The sequence below is a fragment of the Nicotiana tomentosiformis genome, chromosome 7 (genome assembly GCF_000390325.3).
Source record: "Nicotiana tomentosiformis chromosome 7, ASM39032v3, whole genome shotgun sequence".
NCBI classification, from domain to species: domain Eukaryota; kingdom Viridiplantae; phylum Streptophyta; class Magnoliopsida; order Solanales; family Solanaceae; genus Nicotiana; species Nicotiana tomentosiformis.
This window is the reverse complement of record NC_090818.1, coordinates 113,614,110-113,641,963: the sequence shown is the minus strand read 5'-3', so window position 1 is coordinate 113,641,963 and position 27,854 is coordinate 113,614,110. Positions and strand designations below refer to the sequence as shown.

At 38.8% G+C, this 27,854-nt stretch overlaps 1 long non-coding RNA gene across 1 annotated transcript; it reads left to right on the top strand.

Moving 5' to 3' along the window:
• The first annotated feature begins 227 nt into the window (after positions 1-227).
• LOC138895173 (uncharacterized) lies at positions 228-4,459 on the top strand. Its single transcript, XR_011409393.1, has 2 exons — positions 228-1,345; positions 4,267-4,459. It is a non-coding gene; the product is annotated as an uncharacterized lncRNA (long non-coding RNA).
• Positions 4,460-27,854: the final 23,395 nt, after the last annotated feature.

The following is a 27,854-nucleotide window of genomic DNA, read 5'->3' as shown; positions in this document are numbered from 1 at the left end:
TATTATTATTATTATTATTATTATTATTATTATTATTATTATTATTATTATTATTATTATACTTAACAACCATGATGCATCTAAACTCTTTTGCATGGCAAATAATGGTAAAATTTTGTTTGAGTTTAAATCAACTTTCAGGATTTACAATCCAAAGGATGACCCCATCAAATGTCAAGAGATTACCCACTGTTACGACTTTTGTGGTGCAAATATCTTCATTGAAAGCCTAGTTTGGCCATTTTGCCACAAGGAACCAAGGATACAAAAACGGATGGTACAACGACAAAGGCGGAAAAAGCCAACGACACAACAACCGCGAAAGCTGAAAAAGAATCCGAGGGTGCAACAACGGATGCAACTATTACGCAAGCTAAAAAAGCTAAATCATGAACTTGATACTAGTAAGAATTCTCGATATAGTAAAAGTTCTTGATACATTTTTCTCAAATACTGCTAAATTTTGTTTCTTTTGTCACAAAGACAACAAGACATTTCATATTACGTGCATCTTTGAACCATATCTGCTTGGGATCATGTTAGTCCTTTTTTCTTTTTTGCTTCATGAAACTACAATTTTTTTTGTTATTCTATTGGACTATGCTACTTGTTTCAAATGGGAGCTACGTTCTTAAAGATTCTTGTACAAATGGGAGCTTGTTTCATCTTTGGACAAGTTTTCTTCTACTTTTAGACACCTAATCAATTACTACTAAGTAATATATTTATAATACTTTCTATTATTTGAAGAAAATACTCAAAAGGATTCATCCTATATTTACTGGGAAGTTAACATAACATGTATTTTGTTTTTATCATTAATTTGTAGGACTGGAATTGGGTGATGGCTGGATCTCATACTATTGTCAATTTTATTGCATGTCGTTTTATGATGATGTGCTTTGAGATGAAGTGTTTTTATCTTTTAAGATACTCTAAACCCCATTTCTCATGGTCCTCTAACTTTGTTGTCAAAGGCTTAAGCCCCGAAGGATAGACGCTCTGCGTCACTTAGGCTGCAGATACTATAGGCAAAATACTAAGGCATGCATCACACTGCCCATAAGTTTTATCTTGAACAGAGTGATACTAAATAATAAATATGATTGGCAAAAAGATATATTAATTGTTAATGAACTCATTGATTGAAGTTGTTACTTTTTTCTTGCATTGCATATATATTTTTATTCTTTTCTTCGTTGCTCCTTTTTAAATAAAGTCCACACTTTAATTGTGCTTTGCGCTTAACCTAGAGCGCTTTTTAATGCTTTTCACCTTTGACAACTCTCACCGTTCTGAAAGACATATCAAGGCTTGATGGAGATGGCCCGAAAGAATCAAAGAGGTCAATCTTTTGAACTTCTTCATCAAAAATTTGCCTTTTGTTTTTTGACACGCATGAGAGAGGGAATGGATGATTTTCCTAGATATCTATATGCCATTGTTGATTAAGTTTGCCTTGTCCTGTTAGTATACTACTCCCTCCGTTTCAATTTATGTAAACGCATTTGACTGAGCACGGATGTTAAGAAAAGAGAGAAGACTTTTGAACTTGTGGTGTAGAATGATGCACATATATTTTGTGTGGCTATAAATCATTATATAAAGGTAAATTGTTTCCAAATAAGGAAAGAGGTCATTCTTTTTGGCACGGACTAAAAAGGAAATAGGTTCACATAAATTGAAACGGAGGGAGTATATAGTTTTCTCTTGTCTTTTTTTGATAGCTAAGTGAGCATCTTATACAAACAAAAGCACAAAGATTCTGCAGTGGGTTACATCAGGGTTCTAACAAGTGTATCAGTATCCATATCCAGGAACCTTAATAAAACTCAATTCCCACTTAATCTAATTCGAGAGATAACTGATGAAATCTAAAAAGCTATCTATATCATATGCAATATGCATGTTATGCCACAAGGTTAAGAAAGACAAGACATTAAACTTCAGTTGGTGAATGTTCTCTCTTTTGCACCTCAACAACAATAACCCAGTAAAATCCTATAAGTAGGGTCTGAGGAGGGGAGGAGAATGTGTACGCAGACCTTAACCCTATCCGAGGAAGTAGAGGGTGTTTCCGATAGACCCTCGGCTCAAGAACACGAAAAGAGACACTATATCAGTACCATCAACAGAAAACCACAGAAATTAACTCTTTTGCACAAAACATCTGAAATTTCTTTCTTTCCATATTTCCCACCAAACGCTAGCTGGTATGGTTTTCCAGATTTTCTCCTGTCTTTTCCCATTCCCTCCCCGTCCAGCAAAAAATAAGCTCTTTGGTAGACATTGACATTGCCCATTTGAATCCAATAATACTGAGAAGCATATTCCAAAGTGAGAAGCCACTCGGCAGTGAATAAAAAGGTGATTTGTATCTTCTTCTGCCAACCTTGAATTAGTAGTCGGACGTTGTCACTCGTTAGGCCTCCCAATATAATTGATTTGAAGGAGTGAAAGTCACTTGACTGTAAGAAGAGGAGCTCCAACCACTATACTTCCACCGTCGTGTAGCCTTGCGGATAGTTCGAATACCGGAACATCCTTCCATCCCTCATTCAATCTGATCTACCGGCTCTAAGATGACTCAATGAGAATGGCGAAGCCTGAAATTTCGCGAAAAGCGTTCAAGATTTAATATATATATATAAAAAATAATTTTTGACCTATATACGTAATATTAGTTTCTATATACACAGTATATTATTTCGATGAAGGGTGTTGAGTTGACCACCCTTCAATGTATGTAGCTACGCTACTGCTTCTGCTTCTCACACATGTGCAACTTGTTACAAAGATTCATGCCTCTTTGTTGAAGGTTATGTTGGGTCGGACTTTGAATATTGTAAACGGAGAAGGGTCAAAAATACTTCTTTATTATTGAAAAATCTTTATTTATCCTCCGTTATACTATTGATTCATCATAGCTCCCGAAGTCATAAAATTGGTTCAAAAATACCTCTCCACCGCTAAGACTCTCAATCATGTCAAGCATCCACCTCAGCAATGTGTCATGCTTTACTCCCTCCCTTATTTTTCCTTCCACCACCACCTTCAACTTCACCCAACCATCGCCAACATCACTTCCTCCTTCACCACATATTCTTCCACCGCCATCAGAAAACTAATCTTAACCACCACCAAATCACATTTTTTCATCTTCTTTTCTATTTTTCATTCACCGTCTCTATTAAATATCTCCTTAACACAGTCGATTTCCAATCCATTTTACCACCATTACTTTAAAAAATTACCTTTCATCACTGCAATTCAACTCTTTTTATCAAATCTCACCAAAAATCTTCTTTATCACTAATTTTTTCATCTCCAGTTGTGACCCAAAATTATCAACAAACTGTGTGATTTCTCTGAACTATTTAAATATGCGTGACTTGTGCGCATTAGGTGTGGAATTTTGTTCTCATGGCAGTAGCTTCTCCATCCCCTTTGCCCCATTGTTGACAAATCATGCCAAGATCATTACACTAAAGAAAACAAATAAATTTCCCCCATTGAAAAAAAAGTTGGCGCATAAAATTCACAGATTGGCAATCTCACCTTCACCATCACTGGAGAAGGACAAACTACTAATTCAGATACAGAGAAACAGAACTTCAATCTAACAAGAAACTTAGCCATGAAAAAGTTTAAAAGCACTAGAAAGTGCTGTTTTCTGTCACCCACAAACACCTGAAGACAAAACCTAAACATTAGCATCTTTATATAATTGCAGAATGACAAATAAGCTTGAAGGACTCCAAAGTGGCAATGATCTTGGTGGTTAGGTGTGTTGGAGGTGGTTCGGTAAGGAGGGAGGTGGTGGTGGAAGAAGTAGGGAGGGGTAAAGTGGGATAGGTTCGATGAGGTGTCATCCACCTCAGCGATATGTCATGCCACATGGGATTGTTTTGACATAGTGGAGGGTCTTAACAGCTAAGGGGTATTTTTGAATCAATTTTATGACGTCGGGATGTTGTGAACTAATAGTATAACAGAGGGTATAAATAAACATATTCGAAGAGTAAAGGAGTATTTTTGACCCTTCTCCGTAATCTCAAATGTACATTCTTTCTTTCTACATACATATAGTATTAATCCTTTCTTTCTGCATGCATATAGTATTAATCCTATGTAATAAATAGAAGATCAGAATATTGTGTTGTGCTTGGTTAATGTACATTATATCTTCACGACATTAGTATATAAGTGGAGAATATATTCTTTTGTGAGATTTTTGCTAAACCATTTATTTATCATCTTTTGTAGGTAATGTAAATGAACAAAGAGTAGACAAAAGCAGTGAGGACTTTACTTGGCTATGGTTGATCGTGACTAGACCTTCAGATGTTCATGGAATCTTTTATTTTCAAACTTTTGCAAATTTATGTATTCTAAGTCTCTAACCCTGAATTGTCAAACAATATTATATATTTATAGCTTTTACACATGGATTATATCAGTTGGATATTTTGGATTATGATTTTGGTGGTGAATCCATGTATAAAAGCTATATACATGGATATATAACACACACACATAATCGTTGGATATAGAGTTTAATTGACATAATCGTTGGATACAATGACTATGTCAATTAAACTCGATAATTTATACTTACATACATATGACTAGCGCTGATGATTTATTCTCAACTGTTCATACTTGAATGCTTGATCGGTGACTAAATAAGAAAACAAATCTTGGAGTTTAAGTAACTAGATGCTCCGGTATAATGGGTGATTAGATGCTCCAAGATGTGTACAATCGACACAGTCTTGAATGTATTATTCTCGATCACCTTATAGTACTTTGCTTGGATACTTCTTCGGTGGATCAATTGAAAATTCAATATTAAGTTGTATCCAAATTAATATAAATTATATCCAATATTAAGTTGTATCCAATTATATTAAGTTGTATCAAATTATATTAAGTTGTATCCAATTATATTAAGTTGTATCAAATTATATTAAGTTGTTGCTAAAACTTAAATATTGATATAGCACTACATCTTATAGAACTAAGTCGGGCCGGTTGTGGTCGGTATATATATATATATATATATATATATATATATATATATATGTGTGTGTGTGTGTGTGTGTGTGTGAATATATGCGTATATATATACATATACAATTAAATATATATTATACAGTATCTATAATTAAATAATTTATTTTTTAAAATTTAATATTAAATTACCGACCGACTTCGATCGGTATTTAATTAAATAATTTTTTTAATTTAACATTAAATTACCGACTGAATTCGGTCGGAATGGTCGTAGTCAAACGGGTCAAAGGCCACTTAATCGGAAATTTTTAATTTAGATCTAGCCCAGATGGAATTTTCTCCATTTTGCCTTTTTTTTCTATCTCTCTTCTTCTCCTCTCCACTGTCACGATTTCCCCAAATTCCCACCAAAAAATCAACTCCTATCTCCCTCCTCACCGAGAAACAACGCACCTAGAAGTCTCCCTCCCCTCCCTCGCCACTGTTCTGCCGGCCCCACTGCATTCCGCCACCCTCCGCCACCCAAAATCAAACCCCCTATCCTAGCATTTCAAGGTTAGTTATATACATTTTTCGATTTAAGTCATTTTAATTATTTTAATTGTATAAATTAGGGTTTAGTTAATGTTTAGTTAAATTTAGTTGTATAATTGTGAGTTTCCTTGTCATCGAACCTTTGAAATATTTCATGTGTTATCATTTATCATTTAGGATTGTTCATATTAGAAGAATTCATATTTGTACTCTAGCCCCTCTTTGTGAATTGGTATTTTGTAAAATTTTGGTTTTTTACATTTTGGAATACCTAGATGCATGTCTTAGGTGCTAATAGCATTTCAAGGTTAGTTATCTATATTTTTGAATTTAAGTAATTTTAATTATTTTAATTTTATAAATTAGGATTTAGTTAATGTTTAATTAAATTTAGTTGTATAATTGTGAGTTGCCTTGTCATTGAACTTTTGAAATATTTTATGTGTTATCATTTATCATTTATGATTGTTCATATTAGAAGAGTTCATATTTGTACTCAGCCCCTTTTTTGTGAATTGGTATTTTGTGTAATTTTGGACTTTTACATTTTGGAAGACCTATATGCATGTCTTAGGTGCTAGTAGCATTTCAAGGTTAGTTATCTATATTTTTGAATTTAAGTAATTTTAATTATTTTAATTGTATAAATTAGGGTTTAGTTAATGTTAAATTAAATTTAGTTGTATAATTGTGAGTTGATATAAATTAGGGATTGTTCATATTAGAGGTTTTTCGAATCTTATTATAATTTTTTAGCATGTGATATTTAGGGATACATGTGAACTTTCAAATTATTTCTTACATTTGAAATTTAAAAGAACTTATTTAGGGTTATATGTGAACTTTCAAATTAATATAACATGCAACTTATTTGTTCTCTATGTAGATGAAATATCGTAGTTGGAAAATTAGGCTTAACTAATTATGCTAGATTAATTTAGTGTGCTAACAAATTATAATTGAATGAGTTAGTCTAATTGAATGGCTTAACTAATTCAATATTCTAGTAAGTAAATATTGTACTTTGTAACTAAAGTTTATTATGTAAATTAATTCTATAAATTAATTTGAATTATGATTAATATAACATGTAATTTATTTGTTCTTTATGTAGATGGAATATCGTAGTTGGATGTATAATAGGAATTATCCTAATCATCTATTTTTTAGGGAGGAATTTATAGAAGGGGTTAAGGAATTTATTAGGCATGCAATGTCACTTGAACCGTTTCGGATTAGAGGGATGATTAGGTGTCCTTGTACGAAGTGCAAGTGTTTGCATTTTTTGGGTTCGGAGGATGTTACAGCTCATCTTCATAGAAAGGGGTTTATGGATAATTATTTTGTGTGGAATTGTCATGGAGAGGTTGATGGTATTGGTGGTGTATTTCATAACGTAGTTGTTGGTGAAAGCAGTAGGTCGGTGGACAATAACGTTCAACATCCTAGATACCATGAAATAGTTGCAGAGGCTTTTGGGATGCACTTCGATTTTGAAACCCATGAAAGTGTTGAACAACCTCCTAACGAAGAGGAAAAATATTTTTATGAACAATTAGAGGCCGCTAGTCGCCCCTTAAGGGAAGGGAGTATGCACTCTCAGTTATCTGTTGCAGTTAGATTATTAAGTATCAAATAGGATATCAATATTTCTCAAGCGGGAATGGATTCTTTCATTGGCCTTATGATTGAACTAGTTGACCCAACTTTCAACATACCTGAGATTTCTATAAGGCTAAAAGATTGGTTTCTAAGTTAGGACTCTCGTGTATGAGAATCGATTATTGTGAGGATGATTGCATGTTGTATTACAAGAGTGATGCAGATTTAGAAAGTTGTAAATTATGTGAAAACCTTGTTTTAAGCGGGTTTCCAGTAGGAAGAATGTTGTTGTGAAGTCGATGCATTATTTACCTCCTATTCCTAGATTAAAGAGGTTGTACGCATCGATGAGTTCCGCTCCTTATATGAGATGACACTATGAAAATAAAAGGCAACCCGATGTTATGTGTTATCCTTCAGATGGGGAAGCTTGGAAGCATTTTGATAGGATGTATCCGGATTATGCCAGTGAACCGAGGAATGTTTGGTTAGGTTTGTGTGCTAACGGTTTCACGCCATTTTCTGTTTCTGCAACACCATGTTCATGCTGGCCGATATTTATTACGCCGTATAATCTTCCGCCTGAAATGTGTATGCCTAGTCCATATATTTTTTTTAAATTGTGTTATTCCCGATCCCCGCAATCCAAAGAGTTTGATTGATGTATATTTGAAAACTCTGGTTGATGATCTTAAACAGTTGTGGTATGATGGAGTTGAGACATATGATACATCAACTAAGAAAAATTTCAACTTGCGTGCTAAATTAATGTGGACCATTAATGATGTTCCTGCGTATGGAATGTTGTCAGGGTGGATGACTCCTGGAAAGTTAGCATGTCTTTACTGCATGAAAAATGGTAAAGCGTTCACTTTAAGACATGGCTAAAAGCAGTCATGGTTTGATTGTCATCGTCAGTTCTTGCCAGTTGATCATGAGTTCGTGACTCTGTACTACCTAGTCTTGGGGGATTTGTTGTGATTATCGTCGTGTAGGCTTGTATCACTTTTATTTTCATATTTATATTAAACTCCCCTTCATTATATCATGTTTAATTGGTTTAACTATTGTAAGTGATCGACTGACCTAGTTTTGGAGACTAGGTGCCATCACGATCCTTAAGGTGAGATTTTGGGTCATGACAAGTTGGTATTAGAGCTCTAGGTTCATAGGTTCTATGAGTCACGAGCAAGTTTGGTACAGTCTTGTGGATCTGTACATTGATGTATGTACAGAGGCTACAGAATTATTTGGAAATTTCACTTTTTTCATTCTTATCGTACGGATTTATTGATTGCAGAGTTTGAGCCTTTGTCAATCTATTCTCTCACAGATGGTAAGGACGCGAGCTGCAGTTACTGATGATGATGCCCCCAGGGTTAGTGTTGCTAGGGGCAGGGGAAAAGGTAGAGGTCGAAGAGGGGATCGTGCTACAGCTAGAGCACCTACCAGAGCATCATCTAAGGAGCCATCAGTACCTCTGGTTGGGGAGCAGGAGCCTGAGATGCCTATTGCTACCCCTGGAATTCATGAGACTAGCGCATTTCCTGAGCATGTTTGGTACATTGGCTTAGGCGAGATTGATCCCAGATGCACCAGCTACTTCACAGGATGGGGAGGAGTTAAAGCTCCCGCCTCCTGTACTCCAAACTAGCAGGCCCATGTAGATTAGGTTTCAGGTGTTATGCCGGTACAACTAGTAGTTACAGTTCAGCCTAAGGTTAGGCCAGCGACGTTAGAGGAGGAGAAGAAGAGGTTGGAGAGGTTCAATAAGTATTTTTTTCCTACTTTTAGTGGTGCAGCTTTTGAGGACGCACAGGGTTTCTCAGACCACTGTCACCGCATTCTGTGCACTATGGGCATTATGGAGTTGAGCGGGATCGCTCTTACTACTTTTTAGCTGACGGGGCCGATGTATATATGGTGGCAGGCTTATGAGGAGAGTAGGCCAGCTAGCGCGGCACCACTTACTTGGGCTCAGTTTTGTGATCTCTTTTTCAGGGAGTTCATTCCACAGACCCTCAGAGATGCATGGAGCACAAAGTTCAAGAAATTGCACTAGGGGACTATGACCGTGTCTGAGTACGCTATGAGGTTCATTGAGTTATCCCGTTATGCACATGTTTTGGTTTCTACAGTTAGAGAGAGTGTCCGTAGATTTATCGAGGGGCTCAACTACGGTTTTAGACTTGGGATGGTGCGGGACCTGGAGACTGATACTTCATTTCAACAGGTTGTGGAGATCGCTAGGAGGATGGAGCGCATCCGCGGTCTTGAGAGGGAGGATAGGGAGGCCAAGAGGCCTCAAGCTTCCTGGAGGATTTAGTGGATTCTACTCTTCGGCTCTGACCCATTATGCTGGGGGCACTGTCAGTCGGCCAGTTCAAGACTGTACTTTAGGTTATCTATTGTTCTCCATCTAGCTAGGGATCCTAGGGTACTCGTATCAGACAACCATATTTTAGTGTGCCTACTGCACGGGGTTCCTATAACGGTTATTCCAATCATCCGACACAGACTCAGTACTAACAGTCATGGCCGCAAAGTGCTGGTTATGAGAACTCAGGATATGGGTCCTACTCCAGTTGCTACTCCACCTGCACAACTAGTTAGAGGTGGAGGATAGACGGGTAGAAAACGTTCAAGAGGGGGAGGCCATGCCCATTGTTATGCTTTCCCTAGTATGCCTGAGGCTGCTGCACCTGATGATGCAGCTACATGTATGGTTTCAGATTGTTATAAAGATGCATCAGATTTATTTGATCCGGGTCCTATTTATTTGTACGAGTCATCCTATCTTGCTTCATATATGGATATGTTTTGTGATTCTTGTACTCTGTTTATGTGTCTGCACCTATTGAGGGGTCCTACTGTGGTAGACCGTGTCTATCATTCTGGTTTGTTCACTATTGAGGGTTATGAGACTAGGATGAACTTTTTGTTTCTTAATATGGTGGGTTTTGTGTGATTCTTTTGGATGGTTTCGCCACGACTTGCAATTGTAGTGCTCTACAGGCATGGGAAATATGTTTTGTGCTGTGATTTTGTTCTGCAAAATTGAGTTAGTGAACGGTTTTCGGTTGGTGTAATTTCTATTCTACTTGTGATTCAGAGTTGAGGATAGGATCCTCGTATTTTCACGTGGATCAGTATGTTTGGACCGGACTATGTACCGTAGTTGAGTGATGTTGGGATGAGATTCTTTGTGATTAGTTTATATGTTTTGTTTCTCCTTTGTGGGAGGGGTTCATAGTATGTTAACGATGGGGAGTTCTACTTGTTGGACTTGTCAGATAGTTTTGTCATGTATTACTCTTTCCATCTTTAGTTAAGTTCGAGTTGTGCTTGTTGGGTTCGGATTGCGACGCGTGTGTCTAGGTGGCACTTGGTGTAGCTTGTTGGTCGGGTGAGTGGTTATGAGTTTCTACATGTTTCTTATCTCATTATCAGTGTTGTGAAGGTTTATAATAAGGTTTAATTTGATATAAAGTTATTTACCAGTACCAGGCTCGATAATGGGCACTTATTATGGCCGGACATGTTGCTATGGGCTTATGAGCGATGGGTTACGTCATGTGGTTTACATTGTGGATGTATTCACGAGCTGCTACAACTATTTGGGGTCGACACAATGTGTATATATAAGAATTGGGTCTTAGGAGGAGGTCTGGGTGATGAGATTGGGATCTACGGTTTCTGGACTAAGGTTGAAGAAAGGATCTTTGAATTAGGTGGTTTTGATGGGCTTATATGGATTGAGGTGACATGGGATCACTGTAGGTATGTGTATGGTGAGTTTATATAGTGATTCGATGGTTCTGAAGCATCTTTTGGCACGTTCGAGGATGAACGTTTGTTTAAGAAGGGGAGAATGTAACGACATGACGTGTCGTTTTGAGCTTTCAAGTTCCGTTGGGTGGTTTAAAGTCTTGAGTAGCTTCAAATTTTGTACTATGACTTGCGTATATGGTTGGTTTCGATTTTCGAGCGGTTCAAGATTGATTTGGAAGAATAATTATCATTTTAGAAGCTTTAAGTTTGAAGAGTTGGCTAAGTTTGACTTTTGCATATTTGATCTTAAATTAGAGTTGTGACGATTCTGTTAGGCCCGGATGGTGATTTTAGACTTGGGCGTATGTTCGGATTTAGATTCGGAGGTTCTTAGATTGTTTTGGCTTGAAATGGCGAAAGTTGGATAGTTGAATGTTTGGAAGGTTGGTAGGTTTGACTGAGGGTTGACTTTGTTGATATCGAGTTTGAATCATGATTCTGGGAGTTAGTATTGGTCTGTTGTGTCATTTGGGACTTGCATGCAAAATTCAAGATCATTCCTTGTCGATTTGATATGGTTCGCCCTTCGTCATGAGTTTTGGAAGTTGAAAGTTCATTAGGCTTGAATTGAAGTCCAATTCATAATTTTGACGTTGTTTGGTGTGATTTGAGGCCTTGAGTAGGTCCGTCTAATATTTTGGGATTGGTTGATATAATTGGATGGGGTCCCAAAGGGCTCATGCGTGTTTCAGATTGGTTTCAGACCATTTTCGGGTGTGTAGCATTACTGGTTTTTCTGACCATATTGGAGAGGATTTTCATGATTTGGATCAGGATAAGTATTTTTGACTCTTATTTTCTTATATTTCATGATTCAACCTTGATTGTAGTGTTTGATTGATAATTTGAATTGGAGAAATTGGAGATTATAGTAAAAATGTTTCTTAAACATAAATTGATGATTTGGGGGCCTATTTGAGGTTAGAATTGGATGATTTTTGTATGATTGGACTCGTATCGGAATGGGTATTCGGAATTTATAAGTTTTATTGGGTTCCGGGGAGTGGTCCCGGGGTTGACCTTATGAGTTGACTTTTTAGTTTTAGTTAAATATCGAAACTTTATTATTTGAAATTATTTCCTATGGATTTTATTTTTGATATTAAGTTATTATTGCTAGATTCTAGGCGTCTGAAGGTTGTTTCACGCGGGAAGAGCTTTTTAGAGTATTAATTAGCTCCTTTGAGCTAAGTATCTTGCCTAACCTTGTGTGGGAAAATTACCCTTAGGATTTAGCCTTGATTGCTCCGTGTTATGTGAAAAATAACATGTATATGAGGTGACGAGTGTGTACGCGGGTGCTCTCTGTGATTTTGTGATCGGGTTGGACCGTAGGCTATTAATATGCCTTAATTTGTTTAAGTAACTATATTAGACATACTTACACAACTTTGGAATTCCTTAATCATGGTCGCTACATTTGACTTAGTCATATTCATGCTTTATTTGTTGAACACCCCTCCGCACTTCTATATTATTGGCATGTCCTTGTACACTTTATTGATAAATTGTGAGCTTATATCATGATAAATCTCTGATACTACTGTCTTGTGATATTGTGGCATGTCTGGACATGTTGTGTAGATTGATTGTTGTTGTGCGGAGAAAAAGGGTGGCATTTCACTTTTATCAATTGTGCGGAGAGATAGGCTGGCTACTGATACACTGTCTAGGCGGAGTGATACATATGGCTATTGTGTTACCATCGAAGCGGAGTGATACATGTGGCTATTGTGTTATTGTATGGGCGGAGTGATACGAGTGACTATTATGTTATTGTCAGGGCGAAGCGATACGGGTGACTATTGATATATTATCTGGACGGAGCGATACGAGTGTCTATTATATTGTCAATGTGGTGAGATAAGGGTGGCTATGTAGGGATGATATGTGATAGCCTAGGGGCGTGTTATTGATGATGTTTGTGTGGTGGTATGATTTCTTGTGTATGTTATGCATTTTTACGTGTTTTGTTATATTGTTTACAATGTTGTGTCACTATCTTTACTTGATGATTTGGTTGCTAAGGTAAATTCACCTATGTGGAGTTGTTATCTCATATTCTGTTGAGTTGTTGGTAACATAACTGATTGGAATAAAAGAAAGTTGTTATCATGCATTACCTTGTTTGATTCTTGATAAATCTCTCATGAATGTGTTATTGGTAATTGAACTAGTTACTTTCTTGACTTAAACCTCATCACTACTCTACTAAGGTTAGTTTTGATACTTACTGGGTACCGACCGTGGTGTACTCATACTATACTTTTGCATATTTTTGTGCAGATCCAGGTGTTGGAGGCAGTGGCCCTAGGTAGTGTTAGCTTTTTTGATCGCGAGGATTCAAGGTAGAGCTGCTCGATTGCCATAGTCCCTTGGATTCATTTCCTTTAAATTATACTATCAACTTTCTATCTGAACAATATTGTATTTTTTTGAAATAATTTTATGTATTCAGCTAGAGTTCGTGACTCTGTACTACCTAGTTTTGGAGGATTTGTTGTGATTATCGCCGTGTAGGATTGTATCACTTTTATTTCTGTATTTATATTAAACTCTGCTTCATTATATCATGTTTAATTGGTTTAACTGTTGTAAGTGATCGCCTTACCTAGTTTTGGAGACTAGGTGTCATCACGATCCTTAAGGTTGGATTTTAGGTCGTGACAACATTTTCATACACTAAACATGATATTTGGTCGACTAGAAGTTAAATAGAGCCGTGAACCAATCATCCCAAAATACTTGGTTTCATCCATTTCTTTTCCTCCTTCATCCTTATCTAAGGAGTATGCTGGACTCATTGGTATTCCAATTGATTTGGCATTTTCCATTCCGAACTTCTTGATGAGTTCCTTGGTATATTTTGTTTGGCATATGAATATACCTTCCTCTGATTGATGAATTTGAAGTCCAAGGAAGAAATTGAGTTCACCTATCATACTCATTTTGAATTAGCTTTTCATGAGATTTGAGAAGCCCTCGCATAAATTAGAGTTAGTACTTCTAGAAATAATATCATCAACATAAATTTGAATAATAAAGTTACCTGATGAGGATCTCTTGATAAATACGGTAGTCTCTATCTTACCTCTTGCAAAACCATGATGCACTAAAAAGATATTAGCCTCTCATACCAAGCTTTAGGAGCTTACTTAAGACCATATCATGCTTTAGACAGTTTGAAAACGTGATAAAGAAATTGTGAGTTTTTAAAACCTGAAGGTTGTTTAACATAGACCTCCTCATTTATGAAACCACTTAAAAAGGCACTTTTAATATCCATTTTGAAAATTTTTAAAACCTTTGAAAGCTGCATAGGCTAGAAGAATACGGATTGAACCTGGAAATCGGTGTGAACGTTTCATCATAATTAATTCCCTATTGTTGTGAGTACTCTTGGGCAACTAGGCTATCCTTCTTTTTGATCACTTCACCTCTTTCATTTAATTTGTTTCTGAATACCCATTTGGTGCCCATAAGAGATACTTTTTCAAGTGGGAACTAAAGTCCATACTTGACTTTTCTCAATTTGGTCAAGCTTTTTCTGCATTGCTTGTACCCGACAATTATCCTTGAGAGCTTCATCAACCTTCTTTGGTTCCAATTGATAGATTAGTGTAGTGTTTATTTTGTGTTTTAGTGCAGCTCTGCTTTTCATCCTTTCATTGGGATTTCTATGATAAATTTCTGAGGATATGGATTGACTTCTAGTTGTTTGATAGTCGACTCGTTCTGTGTTTCCTTCTCTTTGGTAGTCTCCACATTAGTCGACTCCAGTGATTCTTCAGTGTGACTAGTTTGATTATCATATTTTGATGTTCATTATTTCCTTGTAGATATCACATTTGCGAACAGGGCTTCACAAATATGACCATTGTAATTGTGACCACTAGCTCGTAAATGCAAACCAGGCCTGCTACTGATTCTTCAACACACATGGTTCGTTTGTTATAAATTCTAAAAGACCTGCTTGAAGTAGAGTCGCTGAGAAATATAACTTCATCACTTCTTGGATCAAACTTTCCTAAATGTTTCTTATCATAACTGTGGATAAAATATTAGCAACCAAAAGGGTGAAAGTAGCTAATATTAGCTTCTTACATTTCCGCAACTTGTACGAAGGCTTTTTCAAGATTGGTCGAATGAGACATCTGTTTAAAATATGACAAGCAGCTGCCCGGAAGTAATTAGGTAAATATGGTTCAACAATCATTGTTCTAACCATGTCTTGCAAGGTGTGATTTTTTTGTTCAACCACTCTATTTGTGTTGGGGATCTTGCTGATGAGAAGTTGTGTGTGAATCCCTTCTCAATGCAAAAGGCTTCGAACATCTTGCTTACGAATTCTCCTTCATGATCACTCTAGATAATTGAAATGTAGTATCCTTTTTCTCTCTGCACTTATACATGTAGGTAGCTAGGGTAGTATACCCTGTCGAGTGATAGTGACTGGTTGTGGAGGGTTAGTATGGCTATCCTCATTCTAGTTGGTAGGCGTGCTGGTACGCTTGCTTGAGGGAGTGATTACAGCCCTTTCCTTTAGTCATTAAAGAGCTATTTCCTCTACCGTTCTTTCTAGGTGCCGGATTTCATTTCCCTAGTGCTTTCTTTTATTTTGAGGGGTGAAAGAGAGATTGAATGCTCTAAGCACATCCGTACCCCGGTTGACCTATCGAAAATTTCATAAAAGGGGCTTTCTAGAGATCCCTAATGACCAATCCTCGCATGAATTGCTAAGGATCTAATAAGCCCAACATTGATTCCTTCCGATGTGTCAATTGGAAAAATACGTCCATAGTGTTTAGGATGGATATCTTGTATCCGAAATCTAACAGTGCGCTATGTCATTCCTCCACTGCCCAAAGAACTTAATTTTCTCCCATGAACTATTTTTGTAAGTGGATTAGTTCGATCCAAAATTGAGATAATGGGTGTAAACCGAAAAAGGTTTCATAAGTAGTTGTTAATGGAGTTGAGATTACCAAATTCTGAGGCCCGCGATATCAAAAACCATGAGAGATAAAGCAGAACCGCTCAGCTAAGGCCGACCACTACATAAGCCGCTGGTGGAGAAAGCTCGAAAGAAAGCTCATAAACACATTCCTTCGCAAATGGTGCCATAGCCAATGCTCTATCGAAAAACCATTCTTTCTTTTAGGACGGTAGGGTGAACCTTCCCCTTGAAAGTGAAAGGAAGCAACCGATCAAGAAATGTTAAGAGAAGGGGAATGGTTAGTGATGACGGCATAGGTCACAGAAAGTTCCGTGTGACACGTGATGCTTTGATCCTTTCTTTTTTCCTTGCTCTATCGCTTTTTGTGAGTCAAAGTCAAAATCGGGTAGATTAAGATGGAGTTTATTTTATAGTTGTTTCAGAGATATGGGAATAGAGTGAATTCTATTCATTTTCTTATAAAAAATCTCAAAATTTTTCAAAGCATCATCTTTGTGAGAGAGAAATATTACACAGGTAAAGCATGAATAATCATCAACAATAACAAAGTCATATAACTTACCTCCAAGGGTAGTAGTTCTAGTTGGAACAAATAAGTCCATATGCAGAAGTTGCAGAGGTTTAGAAGTAGAAACTATGTCCTTAGATTTGAAAGAGGATCTAGTTTGCTTACCAAATTTACAAACACACATACATGATTTTTTGAAAAATTGAGTTTTGGAAGTCCTATGTCTAAGTCATATCTTGACAGTTTTTCAAGCAGGTGCATGCTGACATGACCAAGCTTCTTATTCCATAGTAGGGATCATCAATGAATGATGCTAAACAAATATGGTTTTCTATGTTTTCAAAACAATCGAGAATGTAAACATTTCCATACCCTTTTCTGGTATAATCGTTTTACCTGATTCGTCTTTAATAGCACGACCAATTTTCTTGAATTTTATCTCATACCCAGAGTCACATAGTTGACTGATACTCAGTAGATTGTAGCTCAGTCCATCTACAAGATATACTTTAGTAATATTACATTTGTTGTTGAATGGCACCGTTCATGTTCCTATGATCAACACTTTTGAGTCATCTCCAAACTTAACGTTTTCGCCATCTAGATCCGTGACTATTTTGAATAACTTCTTATCACTTGTCATGTGACTAGAACATGCACTGTAGATATACTATTTGTCTTTATGACTCTACTTGTGTTGTTCTTGCAAAATAAGATTTTTACTTTCTTTTAGGTACACTAGCTTGCTTGGGTCCTTTTCAGTTAGGTTCAAAAGTGGAGGAGCTTTGTTTTTTGGGTCTCCAAACCCAATCTTTGTTAGAGTATCAAAACTTGTATGATGAGTACATATGACCAGGTGCAGGATGGGGAGGTTCACTCATAGGCCTTTTTCCAGTTGACTTATGAGTCGACTATTTAAACTTGACTAGGTTGTGACTGGTGGATTTACATAGGTCATTTAATTGCATTTGTAATTCTTGAACTTATTTTGGAAGTTATCTATTTCGAGCTCACAGACTTCAAGTTTAAGTTTCAGTCTTTCTTTTCTCGATTTAGTATTTTCAATTCATTTAGAACGTTTTCAAACTCCTTTAGCATTAGATCTAAAATATCTTAGAGTTCATTGTATTTTTTACAGTCATAGGGTCTTACCTTGCTTGGCTCACCATAAGCCATGAATCAGTTATCTGCCATGTCTTGCGTATCATCTTTTGAAAGATCTTCATCCGTCCCGAAACTAGAAAACTTGTTTGTTTCATTTTCTAATCTAGTCATAAAATAGAGGTTTGCAACTTCTTCATGTTCATAGTTGTCCTTATCACTCCAACTTCCAAAAGATTTATTTTTATGAAATCCTATAGTGGCTTTCTATTTTAGATCAGACATTCAGCTTGAATACACCTTTATTTTTCACATTCGAAGCATTTTTCATTATTTCTTTCCCGGACATTGAATTGTCTATATCTTTTATGGTTGTTCTTTCCTCTTTTCGTGTTTCTATATCTTCTCATTAGTCCACTCATGGTTTTGGATATCATGGCAATTTCTTCCTCTAGTGCTTCTACTTCATCGTCACCTTTATTTTCAAATTCCACAATGGATGTTTTAAATACCACGCTTTTACACTTCTATTCTTGACCTCGTTTCTTGAGATGGGTTTTCTCAAAGTCAATGAGATCTTCTCTTAGTTCATCATAAGTAACTTTTCCAAACCTTGTGATTCAAGATAAACTACTTTAGTTTTTCAGGCAGTAGGCAAGCTTCTCGGGATTTTTCCAACTTATTCACCGCTTGAGTATGGTCTGCCAAATGCTTTGAGATCTTTGATAATTTTGCTGGAATGGGCAAACATTTCTTCGATCAGTTCTCCTTCCTTCATTTGAAATAATTCGTAGTCATGTATCGGGAAACTGATTTTTGTCTCCTTTACTTTATTTGTTCCTTCGTAAGTAATTTCCAATTTATCCCACATCTCTTTTGCAGTATCACAACTCGAGATTTTTTCATATTCTTCGCCACTTATAATATTGTATAGTAGATTTCTGACTTTTGCATTGATCTATATTACAACCATTTTTTCATCAAAATAATCATCTATATCTAAGGGATCAATAGATATATGTCCTTCAGTTTTCTTGTCGGATTTTACAGCTGGGATAAGATAGTCTCCTTTCTTACTAAGACGCCAGACTTTGACATCATGGGATTTCTCGTAAATCTCCATCCTGACTTTCCAGTACAAAAAATATTAACAATTGAAGCAGGGAGGTCTGGTTTGGGAGGTACCTTCTTGAAATAAGGCTCCAATCATTACGTGGTTTGACATGATCTTTTCTCACAAGTTGTTAAGCAATGATATATAAGTAATACTCGCTCTGATACCAATTGAAAATTACAAGAAGGGGTGAATTATAATCCTTTTTATTTTTATGTCCTTTAGTCAACCACTTGATAAGTATAGTCGAACAAGGTACTAATTGTAAATATAAATACGATGCAGAATAATAAATTACAGTAAAGTAAATTACCCATCGATATTTTTATACTAGTTCGAATTTAATATGAATCCTAGTCCAGTCTTAATGGGTTGCAAAAGGGATATCTCTATTGTAATGACCGGACTGGTCATTTTGGGCTTTAGTGTTCCATTCAGTGGTTTGAGACTGTGAGTAGTTTCATATTATGTATTAAGACTTGCATGTATGGCTCGTTTTGATCTTTTAGTGGTTCAGGATTGATTTGGAAGAATAATTCTCGTTTTAGAAGCTTTAAGTTGGAAGAGTTGACCAAGGTTTGACTTTTGGTTAAACGGACTCAGAATCAGGTTTTGATTATTCTGATAGGTTTGTATGATGATTTTGAATTTTTATATATGTTCGAATTTGATTTCTGAGGTTCCTAGAAGAATTTGACACTATTTGTTGAAAATTAGCAATTTGAAGAACTTAAGAGTTCATAAGTTTGACCAAGAGTTGACTTTGATGTTATTGGATTCCAATTGGTATTCTGAGACTTTTGATAGGTCTATATAGTTGAATTTAACTTGTGTGAAAAGTGTGAAAGTAATCTGAAGTGTTTAAGTGTGATTCAGATACTTTTTTGAAAGAATAAAGATTTAATAACTTAAGAGAATATCTATTCGATTTAAGCCTCGATTCTTTGTTGTGATATTCCCGTGGGTGTTTTGAGGCTTTGAATAAGTTTGGATAATGTATTTGTACTTGTTTGTATGAGTGTATGGGGTCCCGAAGGGCTCGGGTGTGTTTCAGATAATTGTTTGAGAAACTAGTTATGTTAACGATGTGAAGAGGCTATCTTGGATGTAATCTCGCAAGGATCATGGTGGGCCTATCAAACCTGAGTTTAGGGATCATCTAAGACCTAATTCGAGCTTGGACTGCTGCTGTATTTTTTTCTTGTTTTGGAATTTAGTTACTTTTTCTCGCAAGGTTTTGGAGCTTGATTTATGGCGATTTTGGAGGGTTTTTTTACTACTTGGATTGGGGTAAATATTGTTTACTCAGATTTATTAGTATTTCATGATTCCAACTTCGATTTTAGTGTTTGATTAATGATTTGAATTGGCGAAATTGTGAACTTGAGTAAAAACTTTCTAAAACATAAATTGATGGTTTGAAGGCCGATTTGAGGTAGGAATTGAATAATTTTGGTATGGTTGGACTCGTATGAAAATCAGTGTTTGGAATTTATGAGTTTTGTCGGGTTTCGAGGTGCGGGACCGGGCTTGAATTTTTGGATTGACTTTTAGGTTTTCATTAAAGATCGAAGCTTTATTATCCATAATTATTTCCTATGGCTTTTATTCATGATATTAAGTTATTTTTGCTAGATTCGAGCCATCCCGAGGTTGTTTTACACGGGAAGGGCTTATGAAAGTATTGATTTAACTTCTTTGAGGTAAGTATCTTGCCCAACTTTGTATGGGAGAAACTACCCCTTACGATTTGGTTTAATTGTATTATTTGAATTATGTGAAAGACGTGTATACAAGGTGACGAGTGTGTACACATGCTTATATGTGAACAATTAACCAGTTTAGACTCTTATGTCACTTATAGGCATTTAATTGAAGTTTCTATTATTTGTCCCATCCTCCGTTGTCAAGTTTATTCTTTCATGCCTTAGCTAAAATGTAACGACCCGACCGGTCGTTTAGAGAGTTATAGCCCTGTTTCCCCCATTTCTGATTCTTTTCTGCTTTACGACTATATTATGTCTTACCGGGTTGGCTGGTTTGTGTCCGGAGTGGTTTTGGAGTGAACTGAGATACTTAGTCTCTTAATTGGAAGCTTAAGTTGGAAAAGTCGACCGGATGTCGACTTGTGGGAAAACGACCTCGGATTTGAATTTTTATGGTTCCGTTAGCTCCGTTAGGTGATTTTGGACTTAGGAGCTCGTCTGAAATGTAATTTGGACGTCCGTAGTAGAATTAGGCTTGAATTGGCGAAAGTTGGAATTTTGGTGATTTTGGCCGGCCGTGGAAATTTTGATAGCGGGGTCGAATTGGATTTACGGAAGTTGGAATAGGTTTGTGGTGTCATTTTTGACTTGTGTGTAAAATTTGAGATCAATCGGACGTAGTTTGATAGGTTTCGGCATCGTGTGTGGAATTTGAAAGTTTAAAAGTTCTTTAGGCTTAAATCCGGGTGTAATTGGTGTTTTGATGTTGTCTTGAATGATTCGAAGGTTCGACTAAGTTTTGCATGGGTTTATATGACTTGTTGGTATGATTGGTTGAGGTTCCGGAGGCGTCGAGGTAATTTCGGGTGGTTAACGGCTTGATGGGAGTTGAGGAATTGCAACTGAAGCTGCTGCTACTAATGTAACCGCACCTGTGGAGTGGAAACCGCAGGTGCGAGCCCGCAAAAGCGAAGGAGGAGTCGTGGATGCGGCTAAGGAGGATCTGGGCAGAGGTCGCAGGTGCGATTGAATTCCCGCACCTGCGATGGTCGCAAAAGTGGATTTAGGGGCGCATGTGCGTCTTTGGACTGCAAGTGCGATGTAGTTCCCTCACCCGCGAAGAGCACAGGTGCGGTCACTTGATCGCAGGAGCGGAGTCAGTGTTTAGGGATTTTTCCGCAGAAGCATGGCTTTGCCCACAGATGCGGCTCCGCAGATGCGAAAATGGAGTCGCAGGTGCGAGAAGTCTGGGCGGAACCTATAAATAGAACACTTCGAGAATTTTCACCATTTTCATCACTTTTGAGCTCGGATTTTGGGGATTTTGAGAGAGATTTCGGAGTAATCACTGAGGTAAGTTCCTTTTGCCTATTTATCTTTAATAATGGTGTTTCCCCACTGATTTTACACCTAGTTGTTGAGTGTTTGAGGTTAGATTTGGGAGATTAGGGCTTGGGAATTAGAGAGTTAATTTTGGGGCTTTGGAGGGGCAATTGAGGTCAGATTTTGATAAATTTGGTATGGTTAGACTCGTGAGTGAATGGGCTTTCGGGTTTTGTGACTTTCGTCGGGTTTCAAGATATGGGCCGGGGGGTGGGCTGAGCCGATTTCGGATTTTTGGACTATATTTTAGTAGTTTTCTTGTGGAATTGATCCTTTTAGCCAATATTGATTATCTCATACTGTTTGTAGCTAGATTCAGGGCATTTGGAGGTCGATTCGAGAGGAAAAAACATTGTAAAGTAGGATTTCTATGCGGTTGAGGTCAGTAACAGTGTTAAATCTGATTTTGAGGGTATGAAACCCCGCAAATTGGTATAATGTGAATATTTGGAGGTGACGCACATGCTAGGTGACGGGCGTATAAGCGTGCACTGTGAGGGATTGTGACTTGGTCCATCCCGTGAGACTATAAAGTCGAATAGCCATTGTTATTACTTGTTTTTCCTTGTCTTTGAGCAATTGAATGCCTTTCATGTTAGAAACCATGCTTAGGCCATATGATATCATTGTTGGGAAACGGTCGTATACTTGTTGAATTGACTGCTAATTGATGTCTTGTACTTAGTCACAGTCTTACTTGTGTGTTATATCTCTATTTCCTCTCACCTCTTCTTGATACTTGTTGTATTCTCTGTTTGGGTTGGTTATTATGATATTCTGTGAGCCCGAGGGGCTGGAGAGGGTAGTGACTGAGATAGGGCCTGAGTGTCGAGCTGCGAGCTGTGAGGTATATGGATCGGGTTGCACGCCGCAACAAGCCTTCAGGCGATATATATATATATATATATATATATATATGATATTCTGTGAGCCCAAGGGGCTTGAGAGGTTAGTGATTGAGATAGGGCCTGAGTGTCGAGCTGCGAGCTGTGAGGTATATGGATCGGGTTGCATGTCACAATAAGCCTTCAGGCTATATATATATTATTGGATCGGGTTGCACGCCGCAATAATATTGGATCGGGTTGCATGTCGCAATAATATTGGATGGGGTTGCACGCTGCAATAATATTGGATCGGGCTACGCGTCGCAACAATATAGCGCTTGGGTTAAATTAGCCCCTCCGGAGTCTGTACACCCCCAGTGAGTGCAAGTACCTATTGAGAGTGTGTATTGAGGGCTAAGAGCCGAGAGTATGAGCTATTGAGACGAGTTGAGTCACTTCTACCTTGAGAGGTTGTACTTGGTTTTATTTATTGTTGCACTTAGTTGTTATCTGTTATTTTTGTAAAATTTCTGGAAGATTCATATCTGTTTTACTTGAGCTCGAACTGATTTGACTTATATCACCGGATTTGAAAGCATGTTCACTCTTTACTGAAATGTTTTGAAATGATCTGTATTATTATAGTTCGACACTGCTTCTCAGTTCCTTATTTAATTCTGTTACTTGCTGAGTTGGTTGTACTCCTGCTACACCCTACACTTCATGTGCAGATCCAGTTGTACGGTTCTGGCGGTCGCTGAGTTCGTGCGCGAGCTTATTATTGGAGACTTATGAGGTAGTTGTCGGCATTCGCAGTCCTTGTTTCCCCTTTCTTATTATCTTTTCTCTCTTGTATTGGCATTTGGCACAGACTGTAGTAGACTCTGTTTCTAGATTGGTTATTAGATGCTCATGGCTTAGTGACACCCCGATGTCGGGCTATTATTCCGCACTTGTATTTTGGGTTTTTACCCCGTTATTATGTAAACATTCAGTTAGTTTAATTGCTTTGGCTCACTTCTGTTATATATTGAAAGCATATTGAGAATGCCGGCTTGCCTTGTTCCACGATAGGCACCATCATGACTGGTTAGGTATTTGGGTCGTGACAAGTTGGTATTAGAGCCTAGGTTACATAGGTCTCACGAGTCACGAGCAGGTTTAGTATAGTCTTACGGATCGGTACGAAGACGTCTGTACTTATCTCCGAGAGGCTGCAGAACCCTTATGAAATTCCACATTCTTGAATTCTTGTCGTGCGAATCTGTTGATTGTAGTAACTAAACATCTGTTGTTTCGTTCTCTCACAGATGGTGAGGACTCGCACAACCGGGCGGGATGGACAACCACCAGTACCACCAGCCAGGGCCGCAAGAGGCCGAGGTCGCGGTAGGGGCAGAGGTGTAGCCCGCACAGCAGCTGGGGCAGTACTTGCAGATCCACCAGTTGCCCCAGATCAGGACCAGATTCCAGTTGTTGATGCACCAGCTCAGGCACTACCTGTGCCTATTGTGATTCCAGGCCTTCAAGAGGCCTTAGCTCAGATTCTGACCATGTGTACCAATCTTGTTCAGGTGTTCTCTGTTCCGGCTGCAACAGCCACTTCTCAGGCCGGGGGAGGTGCTCAGACTCCCGCTGCCCGCACACCAGAGCAGGTGGTACATGAATTCCAGATACTGGGGGCACTACCAGCCCAGCCAGTTGCAGCTGCTCAAGACTATGTGGTTCCTGCTATGCCTGAGGATGAGAAGCATAGATTGGAGAGGTTAGGGAGACTCCAGCCTCCATCTTTCAATGGTGCAGAGGGATAGGATGCACAGGGTTTCTTGGACAGGTGTCAGAGGATACTCCATACAACAGGTATTCTGGAGACCAGTGGGATCTCGTTCACTACCTTCCAGTTCTCTGGGGCTGCATTTAATTGGTGGGAGGTTTATGAGAGGCGTAGGACGGTCGACACAACGCCCCTTACCTGGCAACAATTCTCCGTTATATTTTTGGAGAAGTTCGTGCCTCGATCCTACAGAGAGGAGCTGCGTAGGCAGTTTGAGCTGCTTCGTCAGGGTGATATGTCTGTGACACAGTATGAGATGTGATTCTCGGAGTTGGCCCGCCATGCTATCTGGTTGGTTCCCACAGACAGGGAGAGGATCAGGAGGTTTATAGATGGCCTCACTTTTCAGCTGCAATTGCTTATGACCAGAGAGAGAGAGTGTCTGGTACTACTTTTGATGAGGTTGTCGACATTGCTCATCAAATTGAGATGGTTCGCAGCCATGAGCGGGTTGAGAGAGAGGCCAAAAGGCCTTGTGGATAGGGAGGATTTAGAAGTGCTCCTTCTGGGGGTCAGTTCCAGCACGGTAGAGGCCGTCCTTTCAGACATACTCAGACGGCTCGTCTAGGTCACCATGGTGCATCATCTGGACATGGTTATCACAGTCATCAGCAGGGCCGTTCATCTTTTGATGCCCTCCCATCGCAGAGTTCGTCCCGTGCTCCATCGGGTCAGGGTTTGTGTATGCCAGGTCCTTCTGCCAGTTATCCCGGTGCTCGGGACTCCCTTCAGTCCCCCGCACCAGTACCGGGGAGTTGTTATGAGTGTAGGGAATTTGGTCACATGAGGAGATATTGTCCTTGTATAGTGGGAGGTCCAGCTCCGTAGAGGAGCCAGTCTATGTCATCAGCACCAGCCCCTCCACCACCCGCTCAGCCAGCCTGGGGTGGAGCCCAATCAGCTAGGGGTCTCCCGAGAGGGGTATGCAGATTAGGTGGTGGCCAGGCCCGTTTCTATGCCCTATCTGCCAGACCAGATGCTATTTCTTCAGATGTTGTGATTACAGGTATTGTCTCAGTTTGCTACAGAGATGCCTCAGTATTATTTGACCCTGGTTCCACTTATTCATATGTTTCCTCGTATTTCACTCATTTTTTGGATATGCCCCGTAAGTCTTTAGTTTCATCTCTTTATGTATCTACTCCTGCGGGTGATACTATTATTGTGGACCGCGTATATCGGTCATGTGTGGTGACTATTGGGGGTCTGGAGACCAGAGTGGATCTTTTTCTGCTCAGTATGGTATATTTTGATGTGATATTGGGTATAGATTGGTTGTCTCCATGTCATGCTGTTCTAGATTGTCACGCTAAGACTGTGACGTTAACAATGCCGGGTTGCCGAGAGTTGAGTGGAGCAGTTATATAGACTATGTTCCTAGTAGAGTGATTTCATACTTGAAGGATCAGCGGATGGTTGAGAAGGGTTGTCTATCCTATTTGGCTTTTGTGAGGGATGTTAGTACAAAGATTCTTGGCATTGATTCTATTCCGGTGGTGCGTGATTTTTCGGATGTGTTTCCTGCAGACTTGCCGAGCATGCCGCCTAAAAAGGATATTGACTTCGGTATTGATTTGGTGTCGGGCACTCAGCCCATTTCTATTCCACCGTATCGTATGGCACCGGCGGAGTTGAAGGAGTTAAAAGGACAACTTCAGGAACTCCTTGATAAGGGGTTTATTCGGCCTAGCGTGTCACCTTGGGGTGTACCGGTTCTATTTGTAAAGAAGAAAGATGGTTCTATGAGGATGTGCATTGACTACAGGCAGTTGAACAAGGTCACAGTCAAGAACAAGTATCCTTTGCCGCGCATTGATGATTTGTTTGACCAGCTTCAGGGAGCGATGGTGTTCTCCAACATTGATTTGACGTCAGGGTATCACTAGATGAAGATTCGGGACTCATATATTCTTAAGACAATATTCAATACCTGATATAGCCATTAAGAGTTCCTTCTGATGTCTTTTGTGCTGACTAACGCTCCAACATCGTTCATGTATTTGATGAACAGTGTGTTTCAGCCTTATTTGGACTCGTTTGTTTTTGTATTCATTAATGATATCATGGTGTACTCTTGTAGCCAGGAGGAGCATGCCCAGTATCCGAGAGATTGTTCGCCTTCATGGTGTCCCAGTTTCCATCATTTCGGATAGAGACACACAGTTTACATCGTAGTTTTGGAGGGCCGTGTAGTGAGAGTTGGGTACTCAGGATTGAGTTGAGCACAACCTTTCACCCTCAGACGGACGGACAGTCCGAGTGCACTATCCAAATATTGGAAGACATGTTACGCGCTTGTGTCATTGATTTTGGGGGTTCATGGGACCAGTTTCTGCCGCTCGCGGAGTTTGCATATAACAACAGTTATCAATCAAGCATTCAGATGGCTCTGTACGAGGATTTATATGGGAGGTGGTGTAGATCTCCGGTGGGATGGTTTGAGCCGGGCGAGGCTAGGCTCTCGGGTATAGACTTGGTCCAGGATGCATTAGACAAGGTGAAATTGATTCAGGAGCGGCTTCGCACGATGCAGTCTAGGCAGAAGAGCTATGCTGACAGAAAGGTCCGTGATATGTCTTTCATGGTCGGGGAGAAGGTCCGTGATGTGTCTTTCATGAAGGTATCACCCATGAAGGGTGTTATGAGGTTTGGGAAGAGGGGAAAGTTGAGCCCTCGATTCATTGCGCCTTTTGAGGTACTTCAGAGGACCAGGGAGGTGGCTTACAAGCTTGCCTTACCACCTAGCTGGTCGAGTGTGCATCTAGTATTTCATGTTTCTATGCTCTAGAAGTATATCGGCGATCCGTCCTATGTTTTGAATTTTAGCACGGTTCAGTTGGATGGTGATATGACTTATGATGTGGAGCCGGTGGCCATTTTGGAGCGACAGGTTCGGAAGTTGAGGTCAAAGTATATAGCTTCAGTGAAGATGTAATGGAGAGGTCAACCTATGGAGGAGGCCACTTGGGAGACCGAGCGGAAGATGTGGACCAGATATCCACACCTATTTGAGACTCTAGGTATGTTTTTAGAAATATTCGAGGATGAACGTCTGTTTAAGAGGGGGAGGATGTAACGACCCGGCCGGTCGTTTCGAGAGTTATCGCCCTGTTTTCGATATTTCTGCTTCTTTTGTGCTTTACAACTGTATTATGTCTTACCAGATTGGTTGGTTCGGGTCCGGAGTGGTTTTGGAGTGAATTGAGACACTTAGTCTCTTAATTGGAAGCTTAAGTTGGAAAAGTCGACCGGATGTTGACTTGTGGGAAAACGACCTCGGATTTGAATTTTTATGGTTCCGTTAGCTCCGTTAGGTGATTTTGGACTTAGGTGCTCGTTTGAAATGTAATTTGGACGTCAGTAGTAGAATTAGGCTTGAATTGGCGAAAGTTGGAATTTTGGCGATTTTGGCCGGCCGTGGAAATTTTGATAGCAGGGCCG